Raw genomic sequence first — 23,512 nt, forward strand, 5'->3', positions numbered from 1 at the left:
ACAACAAGATGTTGTCGCGATATATTCTGCTTCAGCTGTGGATATTGAGATTGAACACTGCTTTTTACTTAACCATGAAACAAGAAAACCACCTAGATAGAATGCTACTCCACTGGTATTCTTACGGTCATCAACACTTCCTACCCAATCTGCATCTATATAACCTTGGATAACCGGATCATTTCCTTTGGGATACCATAGACCATATTCCATTGTGCCCTTAAGATGCCGAATAATTCTTTTGATGGCAATAATATGAGATTCTTTTGGTGCTACTTGGAATCTTTCTACTTGTACAATTGCCTGTATCACGTCATGCCGGGACACTGTCACATCTAGGAGACTGTAGAAATTCTGACTGTGGATTAACCTGATAATGCAATATAACTAAAGCAAAATACTTTAATCTACTTCTACAATCAAACTTGCGGAAGCTTAATAGATTTGAGCAGGATCAAGCTGAATACATATAACCAGAAGAAGAATCAATGCACATGAAACATAGAAGAATACTCAAGGGAAAGCCTCAGCTAAAAACCCTGCTATTTGTATTATCATACAAGTGGAAATATATCAGGATTACACACAACTTTAGCTCTCACATCTATCTAGCTCTCAGTACAATCGCTCACACTGCTAATAAACATAATAGACTGCTCATATGCCTTCTTCTCTGCCCTCCAAGCCTCCTATTTCCTTGCGCAGTTTCTCCTGGGTGCTCTAGCTGTCACCAAGTGTGACACTGATCACTCACACTAATCTCACACCCTATATAACTGCGCAAATCTCAAGGAATCTTATTCCTTCTGCATGGATGAGTTTCCTTTTTAGGAAAACTCATGCAACTAATAGTAAACTATAACTATCTTTAATCTCAACTGGGTCTTTCTCTGAATAGACATTCATGAGTTATTTATGAGAGAATCTTCAGTTACCTGGAGTACACTAGTTTGATGCATGCATGCATTAACTCACTGAACTCACAATCAGTTCCGCAAACTGTTTGGAAATAATTTAATTAGACTTAACTCAGTAAATTGAGCTAGCTAATTACAACTCAAATTTAACTCAATCTTATCTCCTTAATTAAGGGATAATCTCCTTAATTTAAGGGATAACTGTTGCATGACTTCAGAAGGACTTCTAACTTGAATTTCTCCAACTAATTAACTCAAGATGAATTAATTAATTATTTTTCAAGTAGCTGGTGAGACTAAATTCAAATTTTAATTCAAGGACAAATTAAAATTGGAATTTATGGATTCTATTTTTATCATTTCTTGTTGCTATTTTCAACATTCCCTCTCAACAAGAAAGGAATTCAACTCGATCCTGATCCTGAACCTTTGGAATGTTCTACATGCAACACTACTCTCTAGTGTTGTTGCTCCAGCAACTCCATAAACAAAAAAAACATCCAACCTGAATTAGAATGATGCCTTTGTCATCAAAGTCTCTAACTACTATTTCCTTTGTCGACTGAAAACTCTGCGCTTCTATTGACTCTGCCTTTCTACACTGTTGTCAATCCTTCTCTGCGCTCTTCAATATCTGACTTCTCTAGCCTCCATCACTTTGATCTTTGACTACATCAATCCCATTGATTCCTCCCGCTACTATGTACTTTGGGCTTCCGTAGCAAGGTATGATCCATGAGATAAAACCTCTCAATGGACCCTACCCAATTTCAGCCTTCTTGGGACTATCACTTCACATCACCCCACCTCACACCTGGAGGTATGGCTGCATGTGATCCCTCTGCTGACTCTAATTGTGGCTCCTCCATAATTGTTTGAGACTTCTTCTGGGACTGCATGTTGAGAGGTAATTTACTCTCCCTCTCAACCACCAAGTCTCTAACATTTGCTTTGCTCCTCAAGGCTTTGCATGCATCTTTAACCTCAAGAGAATACAGGTTCTTGACTCATGAACCTATCTGTTTCACCTGTCTCGTGGTGATTTGTCTAAGGAAAACCTTTCCCTTACTAAAAACAACATCGTAGCCTTTGTCCTCCAACATCACAATCGATACCAAATTCTTCTTCAGTCGAGGTACATACTTCACATCTATCAAGGTGATAAGAGCTCCATGCTCCCTCTGAAAAGCAACCGTGCCCACTCTTGAAACACTATACCTTTTATTGTCACCCATCTCTTTGCACATCTTGAGGTCTTCCTCCTCCAAGGTACTGAATAAACTTTTATCGCCGGTCATGTGGAATGAGGCTCCACTGTTAAGAAACCAACCACAAACCATCATCGATGACACCATGCATGCGATGAGGGTGAAGTCCATTTTGAACTGAGAGGATAATACCTCACCTTCTGATCCTTCTGAGGATCCCTTCTTGGACTTCTTTGATGGGAAATTAGTCACATAATGACACATCTCGTGACAATTAAAGCATCTCACTTTAGACTTGTCAACCTTCTTCCCTCCATGAGAAGAATTCAATTCAGAATGGGACGCCTTCCCCTTCCCTTTCCTTGCCTTACTTGCTAAGGCCATATTTTCTTCATCATCCTTGGATGAAGAACCATCTCGTGTGCTCCTCTTGATCTCCTCTTGCATGAGATCTGACCACAATCATTCCCAATCTGGCAGTTTCTCCCTTCCATTCATAGAGTCCTGGTAGCTATTCCAGCTCTTTGGAAGGCCAAGGAGAGCGAGGCTCACCATATCATCATCAGTAGTAGTTATTCCCACACTGCTAAGCTCATCTCTGCAAGTGGTGAGCTTGTTCAGATATGTGGAAATAGTATCATAGTTCTCCATCTTGATTCTTCGAAGCTTATCCTTGAGCGCCAATTTCCTCTGGTCGCTATTGTTCTGGTAGAGGTCCTTCAATGTCTTCCACATTGAATATGGAGTATCCTTCCCATGGAGACTTGAGACAATATTGTCTCGAACTCCCTCTAGGATGATCCGTCTTGCTTTCGCCACACACTTCTTCCATTCAACTTATTCTTGTTCATTAGTTGAAGCAAGCTTTTGGATTTCTTGATCAATGAATTCCTTCAAGCCGTTGTCTTCTAATATAGCCTCCATGCGATCTTTCCATGCTATGTAATTCGAGTTGCCATCCAAAGCATACTCGATTCTCAAGCCATTGAATGCCATTGGTGAACTTTGAAGTATGATAAGAATTCTATTTTGCACTTGCAACCGAGAACTTCAAACTTCGAATTTCCCTTCTTAGTATATTGTTCACAGCTTCAATCACCTTTGCTCTGATACCATGTAGAAATTCTGACTGTAGATTAAAATGATAATGCAATATAACTAAAGCAAAATACTTTAATCTACTTCTACAATCAAACTTGCGGAAGCTTAATAGATTTGAGCAAGATCAAGCTGAATACATATAACCAGAAGAAGAATCAATGCACATGAAACACAAAAGAAAACTCAGGGGAAAGCCTCAGCTAAAAATCTTGCTATCTGTATTATCATACAAGTGGAAATATATTAGGGTTACACACAACTTTATCTCCCACAACTATCCAACTATCAATACAATCCTTCACACTGCTCATAGACATAATAGACTACTCATATGCCTTCTCCTTTGCCCTCCAAGCCTCCTATTTCCTTGCGCAGTTTCTCCTGGGTGCTCTAGCTGTCACCAAGTGTGACACTAATCACTCACACTGATCTCACAACCTGTAAAACTACACAAATCTCAAGGAATCTCATTCCTTTTGCATGGATGAGTTTCCTTTATAGGAAAACTCATGCAACTGATAGTAACATGTCCGTGTCTTTAATCTCAATTGGGTCTTTCTCTGAATAGACATGCATGAGTTATTTATGAGAGAATATTCAGTTATCTGGAGTATACTAGTTTGATGCATGCATGCATTAACTGAATAAACTCCTAATTAGTTCCTCAAACTGTTTGGAACTAATTTAACTGGACTTAACTCAGTAAATTGAGCTAACTAATTACAACTCAATCTTATCTCCTTAATTAAGGGATAATCTCCTTGATTTAAGGTATAACTGTTGCATGACTTCAGAAGGACTTCTAACTTGAATTTCTCCAACTAATTAACTCAAGATGAATTAATTAATTATTTTTCAAGCAGCTTGTGAGACTAAATTCGAATTTTAATTCTCAATTTTAATTCAAGGAAAAATTAAAATTGGAATTTCTGGATTCTATTTTTATCATTTCTTGTTGCTATTTTCAACAGAGACTACTAATCATGGATCTATACAAACTTTGGTCCACATCCTTTGATGAATCTTCTAAGCTTAAGTTGCAACCTGTTATCATGGGGGTAAGGATTGGCTTGCAATCTTCCATCTGGAACTTTTGAGCATTTCCTTGATGTACTTGGTTTGATATATGAATATTCCTTTATCTTTCTGAGAAATCTAAAGCCCTAAAAAGTATATCAGTTTGCCAATCATAGACATTTCAAACTCACTTTGCATTTTTGTGGCAAAGTCTTTACTTAATCTATCATCACTACTTCCAAAGATTATATCATCCACATATACTTCGATAATTGTTAGGTTATCTTGATCCACTTTCACATAAAGATTGTTGTCAACACTTACTTTCTTGAATTCCTGTTGATGTAGATATCCATCAAGACAAGCATACCAAGCCCCAGGAGCTTTCTTGAGACCATATAGAGCATTCTTTAATCTGCAAACGTAGTCTTCTTTGTCAGAAAGCAGAAAACCTTCGGGTTTCTCAATGTAAACTTCTTCCTCTAATTCACCATTTAGAAAAGCTGACTTAACATCCATTTAGTATACCTTGATTTTTCTCGAGCAAGTAGAAGCGAGAAACATATTGATAACTTCCATTCTGGCAATGGGAGAAAATGTTTCTTAAAAATAGATTCCTTCAACCTGCATATATCCTTTGCAGACTAATCTTGCCTTATTCTTGGTAACCTGTAATCCTTCAACTGTTTTGCTCCCCCTGAACCTGTAATGAAACTGCCATCTTGTTCAAACTACCTTCCTGTCAATCATAGACTTGTGCCATATACTGCTGCATAGACTCCTCCTCTACAAACATTAAGGAGTCAACAAGCTAGATTGTTCAAAATAGTGAGTCACCTAACGGGCCATCTTGACTTGAGTCATTATCTGAAGCAACTACTAATTCCTCATGACCTTTTTCTTTTACAAATCCTGAAAGCATAACTGCTGAAACCTTGTTATCTGCTTTGTCTTCCTGTACATGTTTCCTTTTCCATACCTTCTTATTCATGCAATCTTGAGCCATGTGCCCATAGTTATGACACTTGAAGCATTCAATGTTGTCCATAGGTGATTCCATCTGATATCTGCAACCGCGAGCACTATGGCCATAGTTATGGCATTTGAAACATTCAATGTTTGGCCCATCTAGCACGTATATTCTTTTGAAAAAATCATCGTGGAACCTGTTTGGTGATCCTGCAAACTTGCTTCAAGGGTTTTGCAGATAATTATTGTAGTTGTCAAAAACTTCACAATCCCCAGCCATATGTCCATAGTTAGCACATAAAAAGAGATAACCATTAAATAAATGTGCGTAGCTAAATGGTTCATTCAGATGCGATGGTCCTTGATAGTTGTACCTAGAAGATATTTCATTCTTCTTTGGAGGCAGTGTTGTAGTTTGTTGTGGTCCTTTGTTATTGACTGCTTTGGTGTTGTTCTTTGGAGTTGGAACATTATTCTTTGGCTTTTCAATTTGATCAAATTCCTTCGTAGAATCATCTTGTGAAGATGTGGAGCTTGTACCTTCATCAACTGGAGCTTTACCATCTTTAATTGCCTTAATTTTCGCTTCTTCATATATCTTATCTTGAAAGTGTTCTTTTTGCGATCCCTTGAGTTTGTTGATCTGATCATGGGTTGCATCAAGTTCTTCTTGCTTTTGAGCAAGATATTCTTGAAACCATCATTTCAAGATCTTCCTTCTTTTTTTTGCCTCCTCAACCTTTAGCTTGAGAAGAGTGGTCTTCTCTACTTCTCTGTTGAGAACCTGTATCTGTTCCTTCTGCTTCTCATTTTCAATCCTGAGCCTTCTTATTCTACTGAAGATGTTTCTCATTCCTTTTTCTTTTTTTCAACAATGGATATGTATCTTTGATCATATTCCTTCCTTTCAATTTTTGCTTCTTGCATCTATTGTGTGATCTTGCTAATCTCTGCAAATGGTGTGTCGAGTTCTTGTTGCTTCTGTTGGACTTCTCTCTTGAGGTCTTGTGTCGTTGTATTATTGATTTCTTACAATTGAGTTCTAAGACTATTAATCGTCTTCTCAGACTCTTCATTTTCTTTGATGAGTTCTTTTGTTGACTTCAATTCTACTTCCAAAAGTCTTGTCTTTTCCTTTTGAATTTTGTTTTCCTTTATCACCTTGATCACTTGATTTTGAAACTCTGTTTTACTCATTTCTCCCATTTCTTCATCATAATAAGAAGGATCCAAATTTTTGATAACATCTTGACTTGATTTCTTTGTTGAATAGAGATTATGAAGCTTTTCCCAAAGAGCTTTAGCTGTTGAACATTGACCAACTTTTGTTTTCACAGAATTTGGAAAAACATTCAAAATTACATTCATGGCCTTTGAATTGTACCTTTTAGCTTCGTTGGTAGATGTGTCTCTAGAAACAATTGATTCCCATACTCCATGTGCCTGCAAATGTACTTCCATCCTGGATTCCCATATCTAGTAATTATCTGCATCAAAATCAGGGGTTGGTACACAATACTCACTTTCTTCAAATTTTGTTGTACTTGTACCTTCCTTTGAAATCCTTGTAACCTGCTTCTTTGACTTTCCCATCTCTATGCTCTCAAAACTAACTTCCAGCAGTTAAGCTATTACTGAAGGAACCAAGCTTTGATACCAATTGTTGGAAATACTAAGAGGGGGGGTGAATTAGTATTCCTTAGCAATTAACACTTTTAAATATTTTCAGAGCATTAGTTAATCTTCAATTATTATTAATGTTTATGCAATAATAACAATAAATAAAAGAACACATTAGACACAAGAATTTTGGGTGGAAAACCCCCTCAAAAACCACCGAATGCTTTTCTAATAAATTCTTTAATCTTCAACCCCAATTGAAATGAAAGCAACAACTTCCTAGAATTACAGAAAAGCATTCTTCTCCAGTTCCCACTGGAAGGACGCCCCAATGCCCTGGATTCTTCAGTCTTCAACTGAATGGATGATTCTTCAGTAGTCAACTGAATGGATGCCCCAACATCCTAGACCAACCTACCATCCTGAAGTGTTCACAAGCTCCAACCTGTAGGTGACTTCATGCACCAACCTAGCACCTCCTTGCCACCCTATAATGATTGAAATGAGACAAGAGTGTGGTTTCCCATACTAGGGACAATGATCCACGATACAATATGATTGACAATGATTTTGATTGAACACCCAAACACACTATGACCTGCAACCCAAACATGACATCGTCCCAGCAGAGACTCCTATACCTCCCAATAATGCCTTTTCGACTCTAGGCAGATTGACTCTTTTACAATAATGACTCTTCCAATGATGAAAATTTTACAAACGACTCTTTTACAACTTTAGAATGATGACTCTTGGCCTTGACACTTCTTCACAATATACAGATGGCTGTCATGTATTCAAAGGATGTCTCGCTACAATGCTTCCTTTGATTTGATACTTCTGCTCTTGAATTCTTGCTTGAAGTTGTACTTGAATCTTCTTCTACCTGCATGAAAAATTTGCCAAGCGAAACCAATCCCAAAACAAAACAAAATACCCTTCAACTTACCTCTATCTGCAAAACACATGTAAGTGAATAACAATGAATAAATACAAATTCAAATTACAATGCGTAACTGAAGTGTGTTTTTCACTTTTTTTGTTGACTTGTTGCAGCAGTAGAAAAAGACTCCCACTCTTGATATAATCCTAGACTCTATGCAAGACTATATCCAAAACTGACCTAAAGATATATACAATAAAAACTGATGACAGACCCTAGACTTGTGATGGACCAAGTTCTAAGTACAACAACAGAGACCATTCCATCAACTATGACAAGACAAGTAACATGAACTTACAACATCATATAACTTAGCAAACTTGGTGTAGCATAAAGAATATATAGCATAAAATGTGTAGTATCAAGAATAGGAAATCCAAAAAACTAATTATGACATATAGAGACATAGAGATATAACCGAGACACTGTATATACTTACGTTGTCCTACAAAAACATATGTCAGAGATGAAACTAAAAATTCAAATGTAACACTAATCATACATACCTTGCTATAGGAGACTTACCCTTGACTGTTGATGTGTGGTCATTACTGCAATGATCCTTGAATGAATGCTTTTTCTTCCCTTCTAGGAACTCGATATTTAATATGTTGTATCTATGTAATTTCGGATCTCCAAGTTCTGAAATTTCTTCTTGAGGTAGCCCTCTGAGTCCTATTTCCAACCCCATAGGTCTGATCAAGATTGGATTCTTCAAGAAAGAGTTATGCTTAATCTCCCACGATGACCTAATTATAGACTAGTTCAGTAGAGAGAACTTGTACGAAGTGCCACCTGTCATTGTTTGACCTTCAGCCCTGAAAATGCTACTCAACAAACTATAGTCTGTCTTATTTCTATGAATATTTACAAAATTTGAATCCAATTCTTAGAGATAAAGTTATGACAATTTTCCCAACGTCAACTGTTTGACATGGAATTCAGGAGCCTGTAAAAACCCTAACTTACTCGGATCATATCTCAAAAAAATAGTGCATCAAGATCTGAAATTAGGTCATGAGGTTCATCAAGATTGCGGATCACATGGGTTTTAATTTGAGCTTCTGAAGGTTCGTAGAAACAAATTTATAGCTAAAATTCCACGATGACCTGTTTGAAGACACAAAATCCCTACTAAAGGAGGATATGAGGGTCATTAGACAGGGTCCTCAACAAGTGGACATTTGAGGGATTTTAGGGGAAAAAATTACTTATTAATTATTGACTATTCAATGGCCACAACCAATTATGAGTGCCATGCCACAACCCCATAGGGTTTTAGCCCACTAACTGGGGTTACTAACTTCAAGCATGAATATCTCTCAAACCATGAAGAATTACTTGGTTTGCCATATATCAAAGTAAACATATCGACGATTAAAATCCATTTAGAAGATCCTTGACTCAAAATAGAGTAAGTTGTCAAGTCAAAATACCCTTGCAGGATCGAGATAGCCCCTGGTGCTTCTTAGGTTGACATTAATGACAACCAATGATCAACAATCTCCCCCTTTGGCATTGATGGCAACACAAGTACTCACCCTGCGATCATGACATCTCTTCCTACTATGCCCTTCTCTGCCCCTTTGTCATCAATGTAAAAGGGTACCTCCCCCTGAAAAACAACCATCCTGCGGAACTATACACACCTCCACTCCCCCTTTCTACTCGAGTAGATAAGAGAAAAAGTCTAATGAAAACTTGGGAGAATCCCAAGATTTTGGAGAAGATAATCAAATGCTTCAGGAGGTAATGATTTGGTAAATATGTCAACATTTTTTTCCTTTGTGCCAACATATTCAAGCTTGATATTCCTTTCAACGACCTGCTCTCTAACAAAATGATATTTAATCTGAATGTGCTTCGTTTTGGAATGCATTGCAGGATTCTTAGAGATACTGATGGCGCTGGTGTTATCACAAAAGATGGAAATAGGCTCATCAAACTTGACTTGAAGATCTTGCAAAGTTTTCTTCATCCAGAGAACTTGAGTACAACAAGCTGTTGTCGAAATATATTCTGCTTCTTCTGTGGATAACCAGATTGAAGACTACTTTTTACTTAACCATGAAACAAGACAACCACCTATATAGAATGCTGCTCCACTGGTACTCTTACGATTATCAACACTTCCTGCCCAATCTGCATCTCTATAAGCTTGGATAACTATATCATTTTCTTTGGGATACCATAGACCATATTCCGCTCTACACTTAAGATACCGAAGAATTATTTTGATGGCAATAATATGAGATTCTTTTGGTGCTGCTTCGAATCTTGCTACTTGTCCAACTGCCTGCATCACATCAGATCGGGAGGCTGTCACATATAGGGGACTGCCAATCATGGATCTATACAACCTTTGGTCCACATCCTTTGATGAATCTTCTAAGCTTAACTTGCAACCTTTTATCATGGGGGTAAGGACTGGCTTGCAATCTTCCATCTAGAGTTTTTGAGCATTTCCTTGATGTACATGGTTTGATATATGAATAGTCCTTTATCCTGCTGAGAAATCTAAAGCCCTAAAAATTATGTCATTTTTCCAATCATAGACATTTCAAACTCACTTTTCATTTTTGTGGCAAAGTCTTTACTTAATCTGTCATCACTGCTTCCAAATATTATATCATCCACATATACTTCGATAATTTTTAGGTTATCTCGATCCACTTTCGCGTAAAGATTGTTGTCAGTACTTCCTTTCTTTCTTGAATTCTTGTTGATGTAGATATCCGTCAAGACGAGCATACCAAGCCCTAGGAGCTTGCTTGAGACCATATAGAGCCTTGTTTAATTTGCAGACATAGTCTTCTTTGTCAGAGAGCAGAAAACCTTTGGGTTTTTCAATGTAAACTTATTCCTCCAATTCACCATTTAGAAAAGATGACTTAACATCCATTTGGTAGACCTTGATTTTTCTCGAGCAAGCATAAGCGAGAAACATCTTGATAGCTTCCATTCTGGCAATTGGAGAAAATGTTTCTTCAAAATCGATTCCTTCAACCTGTGCATACCCTTTGCAGACTAATCTTGCCTTGTTCCTGGTAACCCGTAATCCTTCAACTATTTTTCTCCCCCTGAACCTGTAATGAAGCTACCATCTTGTTCAAACTACCTTCCTGTCAATCATAGACTTGTGCCATACACTGCTGCATAGACTCCTCCTGTACAAACATTAAGGAGTCAACAAACCATATTGTTCAAAATAGTGAGTCACCTAACGGGCCATCTTGACTTGAGTCATTATCTGAAGCAACTACTAATTCCTCATGACCTTTAGCTTTTACAAATCCTGAAAGCATAACTATTGAAACCTTGTTATTTGCTTTGTCTTCCTATACCTATTTCCTTTTCAATACCTTCTTATTCTTGCAATCTCAAGCCATGTGCCAAACACGTATTCTCTTCTAACAAAATCATCGTGGAACCAGTCTTGTGATCCTGCAAACTTACTTCTAGGGTTTTGCAGATAATTATTGTACCTGTAAAAAACTTCACAATCCCTAGCCATATGTCCACAGTTAGCAGATAAAAAGAAATGACCATTAAATAAATGTGCGTACCTAAATGGTTCATTCAGATGCGATGGTCCTTGATAACTGTACCTGGAAGATTTTTCATTCTTCTTTGGAGGCAATGTTGTAGTTTGTTGTGGTCCTTTGTTCTTGATTGATTTGGTATTGTTCATTGGAGTTGCAACATTCTTCTTTGGATTTTCACTTTGATCAAATTCCTTCTTAAAATCATCCTACGAAGATGTGGAGCTTGTACCTTCACCAACTGGAGCTTTACCATCTTTAATTGCCTTCATTTTGCTTCTTCATCTGTCTTATCCTATAAGTGTTCTTTTTCTGATCCCTTGAGTTTGTTGATCTCATCACGGGTTGTATCAATTTCTTCTTGCTTTTGAGCAATATCTTCTTGAAACCATGTTTTCAAGATCTTCCCTCTTTTTTCTGCCTCCTCAACCTGCAGCTTGAGAAGAGTGGTATTCTCTACTTCTCTATTGAGAACTTGTATTTGTTCCTTCTTCTTCTCATTTTCAATCCCGAGCCTGCCTATTTCTACTGAAGATGTTTCTAACTCCTTTTGCTTTTGGTCAACAACGGATATGTATCTTTGATCAGATTCCTTCCTTTCAATTTTTTCTTCTTGCATATATTATGTGATCCTGCTAATCTCTGTAAACGATGTGTCAAGTTCTTGTTGCTTTTGTTGGAATTCTCTTGAGGTCTCATTTCGTTGTATTCTTGATTTATTCCAATTGAGTTCTAAGACTACTAATCATCTTCTTAGACTTTTCATTTTCTTTGATGAGTTATTTTGTTGTCTTCAATTATGCTTCCAAAAGTCTTGTCTTTTCCTTTTGACTTTTGAGTTCCTTTATCACCTTGATCACTTGATTTTGAAACTTTGTTTTACTCATTTCTCCCATTTCTTCATCATAATAAGAAGGATCCGAATTTCAATTAACATCTTGACCTGATCGCTTTGTTGAATAGAGATTATGAAGCTTTTCCCAAAGAGCTTTAGCTGCTTAACATTGACCAACTTTTGCTTTCACAGAATTTGGTAAAAAATTCAAAATTACATTGATGGCCTTTGAATTGTACCTTTTAGCTTTGTCGGTAGATGTGTCTCTAGAAAAAAGTGATTCCCATACTCCATGTGCCTGCAAATGTATTTCCATCCTGTATTCCCATATCCAGTAATTATTTGCATCAAAATCAAGGGTTGGTACACAATACTCACTTTCTTCATATTTTGTTGTACTTGTACCTTCCTTGGAAATCCTTGTAACCTTCTTTGAATTTCCCATCTCTATTCTATGAAAACTAACTTCCAGTGGTTAAGTTGTTACTGAAGGAACCAAGCTCTCATATCAATTGTTGGAAATACGGGGGGGGGGGGGGGGGGGGGGGTGAATCAATACTCAGCAATTATCACTTTTAAATCTTTTCAGAGCATTAGTTAGTATTCAATTATTATTAATGTTTATGCAATAAAAACAGTAAAGAAAATAACACAATAGACACAATAATTTTAGGTGGAAAACCCCCTACGGTCAAAAACCACCCAATGCTTTTCTAATAAATTCTTTAATCTTCAGCCCCAACTGAAATTAAAGCAACACCTTCCTCGAATTCTAGAAAATCATTCTTCTCTAGCTACCATTGGTAGGATGCCTGTTATTAAACCAGCCCACAAAAAGATAGAAAAGAGAGATCAATGCCTTAGAATTCAGCCTCTTCGAGGGGGAAACCTCCTTTACATTACACAAATGAGCAATTCTTGGATGATTCAAATGACAAAACCTCCTTTTATATATAGGAGTCTATGGAGTCACAATATAACCCAGCCGACCTAACAATAATAATATAAAGCCACAAAAATAACAATAGAGGGATTCTATGGGGCACAGTAATAAAAAAATGGGGACAATAGGGGCACAACAATATTAATAAGGGATACAACTACAATAGTAATGGGGTAATCACTAGTATTATAGGGACCCAACATGCCCCTCTCCTTCAAAAAAGTGTTGTCCTCAACGCTTGAGTAGTTCTGGATGCTTCTGTATAAAATTCTCATCCTCCCATGTGGAATCTTCAATGGATAAGTTCTTCCACTTGATAAGATACTCTGAAATTGATCGATTTCGTAGCTGTCGAGTTCTTGTTTCTGTGACTGCTTTTGGTTCCAATATAATTTTTCCTTCCTCGTCAAGTTCTGGCAATATTGTTTGAACTGGGAGCTTGTTGCTATAACCTTCTTTAAACATGAAACATGGAAAACTGGGTGCAATCGAGAAGCTGCAGGAAGCTCCAATTTGTATGCCATAGTACCAATCTTTTGCAACACCTTGTACGGACCATAATACTTTGGTGATAATTTATTATCCTTCTTAGCTTGCTTGAGGGACATTTGCTTATATGGTTGTAGCCGTAGGAATACCCAATCACCTACATCAAAACTTCTTTCACTGCGATGTTGATCTGCCTGTTGTTTCATTCTATTCTGTGCCAACACGAGGTTATCCTTTAAGAGTTGGAGGACTTGTTGTTGATGTTCGATGTGATGTTCCACTGCTTGAACCTTAGAATTTTCTCTTAAATATGATGTGATGGATGGTGGTTGATATACATAAAGTGCCATAAATGGGGTCATTTTTGTTGCTGTATGGAAGGAAGTGTTATACCACCATTCAGCCAGAGGCAACCATTTGACCCATTGTGTCTGTTTATCAGATACAAAGCAACGAAGATATCCTTCCAAACATTTGTTTACTATCTCAGTTTGCCCATCAGATTGAGGATGATAAGATGAGCTATGAGCTAACTGAGTACCAAGACAAGAAAATAATTCTGTCCAAAAATTTCCAGTGAAAATGGGATCTCTGTCACTTACAATAATCTTTGGGTTTCCATGTAGCTTTTGAATTGTTTCCATAAATGCAGTAGAAACTGTACTGGCTTTAAATGGATGTGATAATGCACAAAAGTGTGCATACTTGGTAAGTCTGTCAACTACCACCATGATGACACTCTTTCCCTCAGACTTGGGTAAACCTGTGATAAAATCCATTGAAACCTCCTCCCAACGTTGGCTTGGAATGGATAAAGGTTGTAATAGACCCGGTGTCTTAATTGTTTCAACTTTATTTTGTTGGCAAACCAAACATTCCGCCACAAACTTTTGAATATCTGATTTAAGGCCATCCCAAAAAAATTCCTTCTTAACCCTGTGGTAAGTTTTTAAAAATCCTGAGTGCCCTCCTAAGGGAGAAGTGTGCAATTCCATAAGAATCTTTTGTTTTAGCTGGGAATTCTTACAGAGGTATAAGCGATCTTTGTACCATAACGAATCATTTTGCCAGCTAAATGTATCAGACGTACTGGAATCTTGTTGTAACTTTCGAATAAGTGCCCACACTTCTTCGTCATTCTTCCATTCCTCCCTTGCTTCGTTTATCCAATCTGGTTGGATAATAGAAATGGCGCACAACAATGCTTCCACATCCTCATCCTTTCTTGAGAGTGCATCTGCCACCACATTTTGCTTCCCTTTTTTGTAGATGATTTCAAAGTCATAACCCAACATCTTTGTGACCCACTTTTGTTGCTCTTCAGAGGATAATCTTTGTTCTAAAAAGTATTTAAGGCTATCATGATCCGTTTTTACCTTGAAGTGTCTTCCCATTAGGTAGGGTCGCCATTTCTTAAGTGCATGGAGTATTGCCAACATTTCCTTCTCATAAATAGCTTTGTGTAAAAACTTTCCCTTGATTGGACGACTTTCAAAAGCAATGGGTCTTTCATCTTGCATTAAAACAACACCAATTCCATTTCCTGAAGCATCACATTCCACAATAAAGGTTTTTGTGAAGTCTGGTGTAGCTAAGACCGGTGCTTGGCACATTGCCTCTTTAAGATGTTCGAAGGCCTTTGTTGCTTCTGGAGTCCATGAAAATGCATCTTTCTTCAATAATGTTGTTAGAGGTGCTGCTATTCTCCCATAATTCTTAACAAACTTGCGATAATACCCTGTCAACCCGAGAAATCCTCGCAGATGCTTTATGGATGTGGGGATTTTCCATTCCTTAATGGCTTTAATTTTGCTAGGGTCTACCTTAACTCCTTCATGAGATACAATATGACCCAGATATTCCACCTCTTGTACTCCAAAGAAACATTTGGATCTTTTTGCATATAATTGTTTCTCCTCCAATAGTTGTAGCACCCTGTCAACATGTTCAACATGATCCTTCCAAGACTTGCTGTAGATTAGTATATCATCAAAAAATACTAACACAAATTTTCTAAGGAATGGTTTGAAAATTGAATTCATCAAACCTTGAAATGTTGAAGGTGCATTGGTAAGGCCAAAAGGCATGACCAAAAATTCATAATGACCCTCATGAGTTCTAAATGCTGTTTTCGGAATGTCTTCAGTCTTCATTCTGATTTGATGATATCCTGAACGAAGATCCAACTTGGTGAAGTAAATTGATCCATGCAATTCATCCAGTAATTCATCAATGACAGGAATGGGAAACTTATCTTTAATAGTGAGCTTGTTGAGCTCCCTATAATCTGGACACATGCGCCATGATCCATCCTTCTTGTGCACCAATACTACTGGAGCAGAGAAAGAACTTTGACTCGGTTGAATTATACCAGCCTCTAGCATTTCTGCAACCATACGTTCAATTTCACTCTTTTGGGCATAGGGATATCTGTACGGCCTGATGTTTGGAGGAACACTTCCTGGAATCAGATGAATAGCATGATCATGATCACGAATAGGTGGGAGACCTTTGGGAGTCTCAAATACCTTGGAATGATTGTCCAAGACTTTTTGGAGATCTGGAGAAATAGATGATTCCAATGTGGAAACATCTAGCGAACATAATTGTGCAATTACACCTCTTTGTTCCTTTTTTAGAAGCTTTGTCATACCGTTAGAGCTGATTATCTTTCTGGTTTCCCTGCAATACCCCTTAATTCAACTTCCTTTCCTTCCATAGAAAATTTCATGAAAAGTTCTTGAAAATTAAAAGCTATTGTACCCAAGGATTGTAGCCATTGGACTCCTAGTACAACATCAACACCTCCCATTGGAATGGAAAGCATTGGGCTAGTCAATACATATTCTCCCATGGATAGCTTGATATTATGGCACTTTCCAAGCAATTTATTGTTCCTCCATTTGCAACCATCACTTGACACTCTGGTGCTGGATATAAGAAGCAATTCAATTCTTTTGCTACCTTACAATGAATAAAATTGTGGGTACTTCCTGAATCAATCAACACTATTACCTTTTTCTTCTTGATTTGTCCTTCTATCTTGATGGTTTGAGGAGTGGTAATTCCCGCCAATGCATTACAAGATATGGTCGGATTCATTTCTTCTTTATCTAGGCTTTGTTCCTGGAGTATATCCTCTTCTTTTGACCTTTCTTGCTCCTTTTCTTCTTCCTCTTCACAATCTATGTAGAATAATTTCTTCTCAGCACACTTATGACCTTTAGTGTATTTGCTATCACAACTGTAACAAAGCCCTTTTGCTCTTTTTTCTTCCAATTGTTGTGGTGTCAACCTTATAGGTTGTGGAAGACTAGGGGCAACAACACTTCCATCTTTATAGTTGTGAGTGGTATGCTTCCTGGTTGCCATAATTTTGCTTTCCATTTTTCTTGCTAACCTGAATGCCTTCTCTAATGAATCAGGTTCCCAAAGGTGAACATCATGTTGGATATTATCCTTTAAAGTCCCTATGAACACATCAATCCTATGCTCCTCTGGAATACTTTTTACCCTTATGTTCAATTTTTGGAACTCCTCAATGTGCTCCATTATTGAACCCTTTTGTTTGAGACTTATCAATTGGCTAAAAAAAAGTGTTGCTTTTTGTATCCTCATAATGTGCTGTCAATTCTTCCGTAAAAATTGCCCAAGTGATAATTTGTTTACGAGAGCAAAGCCATTGATACCATACAAACTGATTTGGTTCCAAATATAAAGTTGCAATACGTACCTTTTGTGTGTTTTGCACATTATTGAGATCGAAAAATTGCTCCATCTGTAATATCCATGTTGCGGAATTCTTGCCATCAAACTTCCTCATATCGATTTTTGGAATATGGTGGGTCTTCGATCCAACATTAGAGTCTATGGAATCATGATTAACATTTCTTTTGTTCTCATCATGAGTTTCCTTTACTACCCTTTCACCATTAGTGACCATTTCTTGTAGCAACTTTTTCATATTTATCTTCAATTCTTCCATCTTATCATCCATGCCATCAATTTTAGCGTCCATGCCATTAATCTTAGCTTCCATGCCATCCATCTTAGCTTCTACGCCTCTCTTTAAACAATCCATCTTAGCTTCTACACCTTTCTTTATACCATCCATCTTAGCTTCTACATCTTTCCTTAAACCATCCATCTTAGATTCTGTTGCTTTTTGTGCAAGTGACACTTGTTGCACTTGGTCTCATAATTTTGATATATCATGTTGCATTTCTTCCTCTTCTTCATAAGTCATGCTAGAGCTTTTAGGTTTCTTACTAGTTGTTTGCATTTTCTTTCCTCGGGGCATCAATTACTGATTCAAACTAATTTTTCAAACCAAGCTTATGCAAAAATTTTAAAAAACTACACACCTTTTTTCACTTTGTAGAAGCTTGATATTGAATCTGATGTATCTCTGTAATTTCAGATCATCCAGTATTGAAATTGCAATCTATAGTAGCCCTCTGTGTCCTCTTTCCAATGCCACCAGTCTTCTCCAAATTGGATTCTCCAAGGGAGAGTTATGCACAATCTCCCAAGATGACCTGATTATAGACTAGTTCAGTAAAGCGAACTTGTACTACGTGCCACGAGTCACTATTTCAACCTTTGGCTCCGAAAAATATATACAAGAAACTGAAGTCCGTTCTCTTTTTGTACCTTCTTATGAAATTTCAATCTGATGCTCAGAGAGAAGGTTATGATGATTTTCCCCAGGTCACCTGTTTGGAATGTAATTCAGGAGTCTGCAAAAAGACCAAATTCCTCAGATCATATCTCTGCAAATATAGCGTAAAAAGCTCCGAAATTCGGAACCGAGATTCAGCGCGATTTCTTCTCAAATGGGTTTTTTTTTTAGCTTCTGAAATGTCGCAGAAAAAAAGTTATAGTGAAAATTCCACGATGACTTGTTTGGAGCAGCGAAACCCTAGAATCTAAAGCTCTGATACCAAATGTTATGAAACCAGCTCGCAAAAAGATAGAAAAGAGAGATCAACGCCTTAGAATTCGGCCTCTTCGAGGGGGCAACCTCCTTTACATTACAAAAATGAGTAATTATTGGATGATTCAAATGACAAAACCTCCTTTCTATATATAGGAGTCTATGGAGTCACAATATAACCCAGCCGACCTAACAATAATAATATAGAGCCACAAAAATAACAATAGAGGGATTCTATGGGGCACAGTAATAAAAATATGGGGACAATAGGGGCTCAAAAGTATTAATAAGGGATACAACTACAATAGTAATGGGGTAATCACTAGTATTATAGGGACCCAACAATGCCCCAATGCCCTGGTTTCTTCAGTAGCCAACTGAATGGATGCCCTAACATCCTAGACCAACCTACCACCCTGAAGTGTTCACAGGCTCCAACCTGTAGGCGATTTCATGCACCAGCCTAGCACCTACCTGCCACCCTATAATGATTGAAATGAGACAATACTGTGGGTTCGTGTACCAGGGAAAACGATCTACGATACAATATGATTTACAATGATTTTGACCGAACACCCAATCACACTATGACTGACAACCCAACCATGATATCATCCCAACAGAGACTCTTATACCTCCCAATAATTCCTTTTCAACTCTAGGAAAATTGACTCTTTTACAATAATGACTCTTCCAATGATGACACTTTTACAACTTTAGATTGATGAATCTTGGTCTTGACACTTCTTCAAAATATATAGATGGCTATCATGTATTCAAAGGACGTCTTGCTACAATGCTTCCTTTGATTTAATACTTCTTCTCTTGAATTATTTCTTGAAGTTGTACTTGAATCTTCTTCTACCTGCATTGGCGATACCAATCCCAAAACAAAACAAAATACCCTTCAACTTACCTCTGCCTGCAAAACACATGTAAGTGCATAACAATGAATAAATACAAATTGAAATTACAATGCGTACCTAAAGTGTGATTGTCACTTTTGTTGTTGACTTGTTGCAACAGTAGAAAAAGACTCCCACTCTTGATATAGGCTTGGACTCTATGCAAGACTATATCCAAAACTGACCTAAATATGTATACAATACAAACTGATGACAGACCCTAGACTTGTGATGGACCAAGTTCTAAGTACAAAAACGGAGAGCATTCCATCAACTATGAGAAGACAAATAACATGAAATTACAACATCATATAGATTTAGCAAACTTGGTGTAGCATCAAGAATATGTAGCATAAAATGTGTAGTATCAAGAATAGGACATCCGAAACACTAATTGTGACATATAGAGACATAGAGATATAATCGAGACACTGTATATACTTACGTTGTCCTGCAAAAACATATGTTAGAGATGATACTCAAAATTCAAATGTAAAATCTAATCATACATTCCTTTCTATAGGAGACTTACCCTTGACTATTGATGTGTGGTCCTTACTGCAATGATCCTTGAATGCATGTTTTTTCTTCCCTTATAGGAGATTGATATTTAATATGTTGTATCTATGTAATGTTGAATCTCCAAGGTCTGAAATTTCTTCCTGTGGTAGAAATTTGAGTACTCTTTCCAACCCCACAGGTCTGATCAAGATTGGATTCTTCAAGAAAGAGTTATGTCCATTATCCCATGATGACCTGATTATAGACTGGTTCAGTAGAGAGAACTTGTGAGAAGTGCCACATGTGACTGTTTCTATCTTTGGCCTTGAAAATGATACTCAACAAACAAAAGTCCATCCTCTTTCTGTGACTATTTATGAAATTTGAATCCAATGCTCAGAGAGAACGTTATGACGATTTTCCCAATGTAATCTGTTTGACATGGAATTCGGGAGCCTGCAAAAACCCTAAATTCCTCTGATCATATATCTGACAATATAGTGAACCAAGACCATAAATTTAGTCATGAAGTTCATCAAGATTTTGGGTCAAATGATTTTTAATTTTAGCTTCTCAAGCTTCGCAGAAAAAAAGTTATAGTGAAAATTCCATGATGACCTGTTTGAAGCCACAAAATCCCTACTAGAGGAGGATACAAGGGTCATTATTTATATGAATGTCTTGAGTTGAAAGGGTCCTCAAAAAGTGAACATTGGAGGGATTTTAGGGGAAAAAATATTATTAATTATTGACTATTAAATGACCGCAACCAATTATGAGTTCCATGCCACAACCCCATAGGGTTTTAGCCCACTAACTAGGGTTACTAGCTTCAAACATGAATATCTCTCAAACCATGAAGAATTACTTGGTGTTTCATATATCAACAGAAACATATCGAAAAGTAGAATCCATCTATAAGATTCTTGACTCAAAAGAGAGTAATTTTTAAAGTCAAATTTCCCTTGCAAGATCGGGGTAGCCCCTGGTGCTGCTTGGGTTGACATCAATGACAACCACTGATCAACAATCTCACCCTTTGGCATTGATGGCAACAAAAGTACTCCCCCTGCAATCATGACACGTCTTCCTACTGCCTTCTCTCCCCCTTTGTCATCAATGGCAAAGGGTAACTCCCCTTGAAAAACAATCATCCGGCGGACCTGTACACACCTCCACTCTGAGTAGAAAAGAGAAAGAGTATAATGAAAACTTGGGAGAATCCCAATCTTTTGGCGAAGATACTCAAATGCTTCACAAGGTAATGGTTTGGTAAAGATGTCGACAATTTGTTCCTTTGTGCCAACATATTCAAGCTTCATATTCCTTTCGAGGACCTGCTCTCTAACGAAATGATATTTAATCAGAATGTGCTTCGTTTTGGAATGCATCACAGGATTCTTGGAGATATTGATGGCGTTGGTGTTGTCGCAAAATATGGGAATAGGCTCATCAAACTTGACTTGAAAATCTTGCAAAGTTTACTTCATCCAGAGAACTTGTGTACAACAAGCTTCTGTGGCAATATATTCTGCTCCTGTTGTGGATAACGAGATTGTAGACTGCTTTTTACTTAACCATGAAACAAGACAACCACCTAGATAGAATGTTGTTCCACTGGTACTCTTACGATCATCAACACTTCCTGCCCAATCATCATCTGTATAAGCTTGGATAACTAGATGATTTCCTTTGGGATACCATAGACCATATTCTGCTATGCCCTTAAGATACTGAAGAATTATTTTGACGGAAATAATATGAGATTCTTTTGGTGTTGCTTGGAATCTTGCTACTTGTCCAACTGCTTGCATCACATCAGGTCGGGAGGCTTTCACATATAGTAGACTACTAATCATGGATCTACACAACCTTTGGTCCACATCCTTTGACGAATATTCTAAGCTTAACTTGCAACTTGTTGTCATGGGGGTAAGGATTGGCTTGCAATTTTCGATATGGAATTTTTGAACATTTCCTTGATGTACTTGGTTTGATATATTAATATTCCTTTATCACACTAAGAAATCTAAATCCCTAAAAAGTATGTCAGTTGCCAATCATAGACATTTAAAACTCACTTTGCATTTTTGTGGCAAAGTCTTTACTTAATTTGTCATCACTACTTCCAAAGATTATATCATCCACATATACTTCAATAATTGTTAGGTTATCTCGATCAACTTTCACATAATATTGTTGTCAGCGCTTCCTTTCTTGAATTCCTGTTGATGTAGATATCCGTCAAGATGAGCATACCAAGCCCTAGGAGCTTGATTGAGACCATATAGAGACTTCTTTAATTTGCAGATGTAGTCTTCTTTGTCAGAGAGCAGAAAACCTTCGGGTTTTTCAATGTAAACTTCTTCCTCCAATTCACCATTTAGGAAAGCTGACTTAACATCCATTTGGTAGACCTTGATTTTTCTCGAGAAAGCATAAGTGAGAAACATCTTGATAGCTTCCATTTTGGCGACGGGAGCAAACGTTTCTTCAAAATAGATTCCTTCAACCTGTGCATATCCTTTGCTGACTAATCTTGCCTTGTTCCTGGTAACCCATAATCCTTCAACTGTTTTTCTCCCACAAAACCTATAACGAAGCTACCATCTTGTTCAAACTACCTTCCTATCAATCATAGGCTTGTGCCATATACTGCTGCATAGAATCCTCCTCTACAAACATTAAGGAGTCAACAAGCCAGATTGTTCAAAATAGTGAGTCACCTAACTGGCCATCTTGACTTGAGTCATTATCTGAAGCAATTGCAAATTCCTTATCACCTTTTTCTTTTACAAATCTTGAAAGCATAATTTCTGAAACCTTGTTATCTGCTTTGTCTTCCTGTACCTGTTTCCTTTTCCATACCTTCTTATTCCTGCAATCTCGAGCCATGTGCCCATAGTTATGACACATGAAGCATTCATTGTTGTCCATAGGTGATTCCATATGATATCTGCAACTGTGGGTGCTATGGCCATAGTTATGGCATTTGAAACATTCAATGTTTTGCCCATCTAACACATATTCCCTTCTAACAAAATCATCGTGGAACCTATCTTGTGGTCCTGCAAACTTGCTTCTAGGGTTTTGTAGATAATGATTGTACCTGTCAGAAACTTCACAATCCCTAGCCATATGTTCATAGTTAACACATAAAAAGCAATAACCATTAAATAAATGTGCGTACCTGAATGGTTCATTCGGATGCGATGGTCCTTGATAGTTGAACCTGGAATATTTTTCATTATTCTTTGGAGGTGGTGTTGAAGTTTGTTGTGGTCCTTTGTTATTGATTGCTTTGGTCTTGTTCTTTGGAGTTGCAACATCATTCTTTGCATTTTCTCTTTGATCAACTTCCTTTTTAGAATCATCTTGCGAAGATGTAGAGCTTGTACCTTCATCAACTGGAGCTTTACCATCTTTAATTGCTTTCATTTTTTCTTCTTCATATGTCTTATCTTGTAAGCGTTCTTTTTGCGATCTCTTGAGTTTGTTGATATCATCACGGGTTGCATCAAGCTCTTCTTTCTTTTGAGGAATACCTTCTTGAAACCATGTTTTCAAGATCTTCCTTCTTTTTTCT

The sequence above is a fragment of the Pinus tabuliformis genome, chromosome 3_2 (assembly GCF_031772625.1).
Source record: "Pinus tabuliformis cultivar Carrire ecotype Pingquan chromosome 3_2, CPIR1, whole genome shotgun sequence".
In the NCBI taxonomy this organism is placed as follows: domain Eukaryota; kingdom Viridiplantae; phylum Streptophyta; class Pinopsida; order Pinales; family Pinaceae; genus Pinus; species Pinus tabuliformis.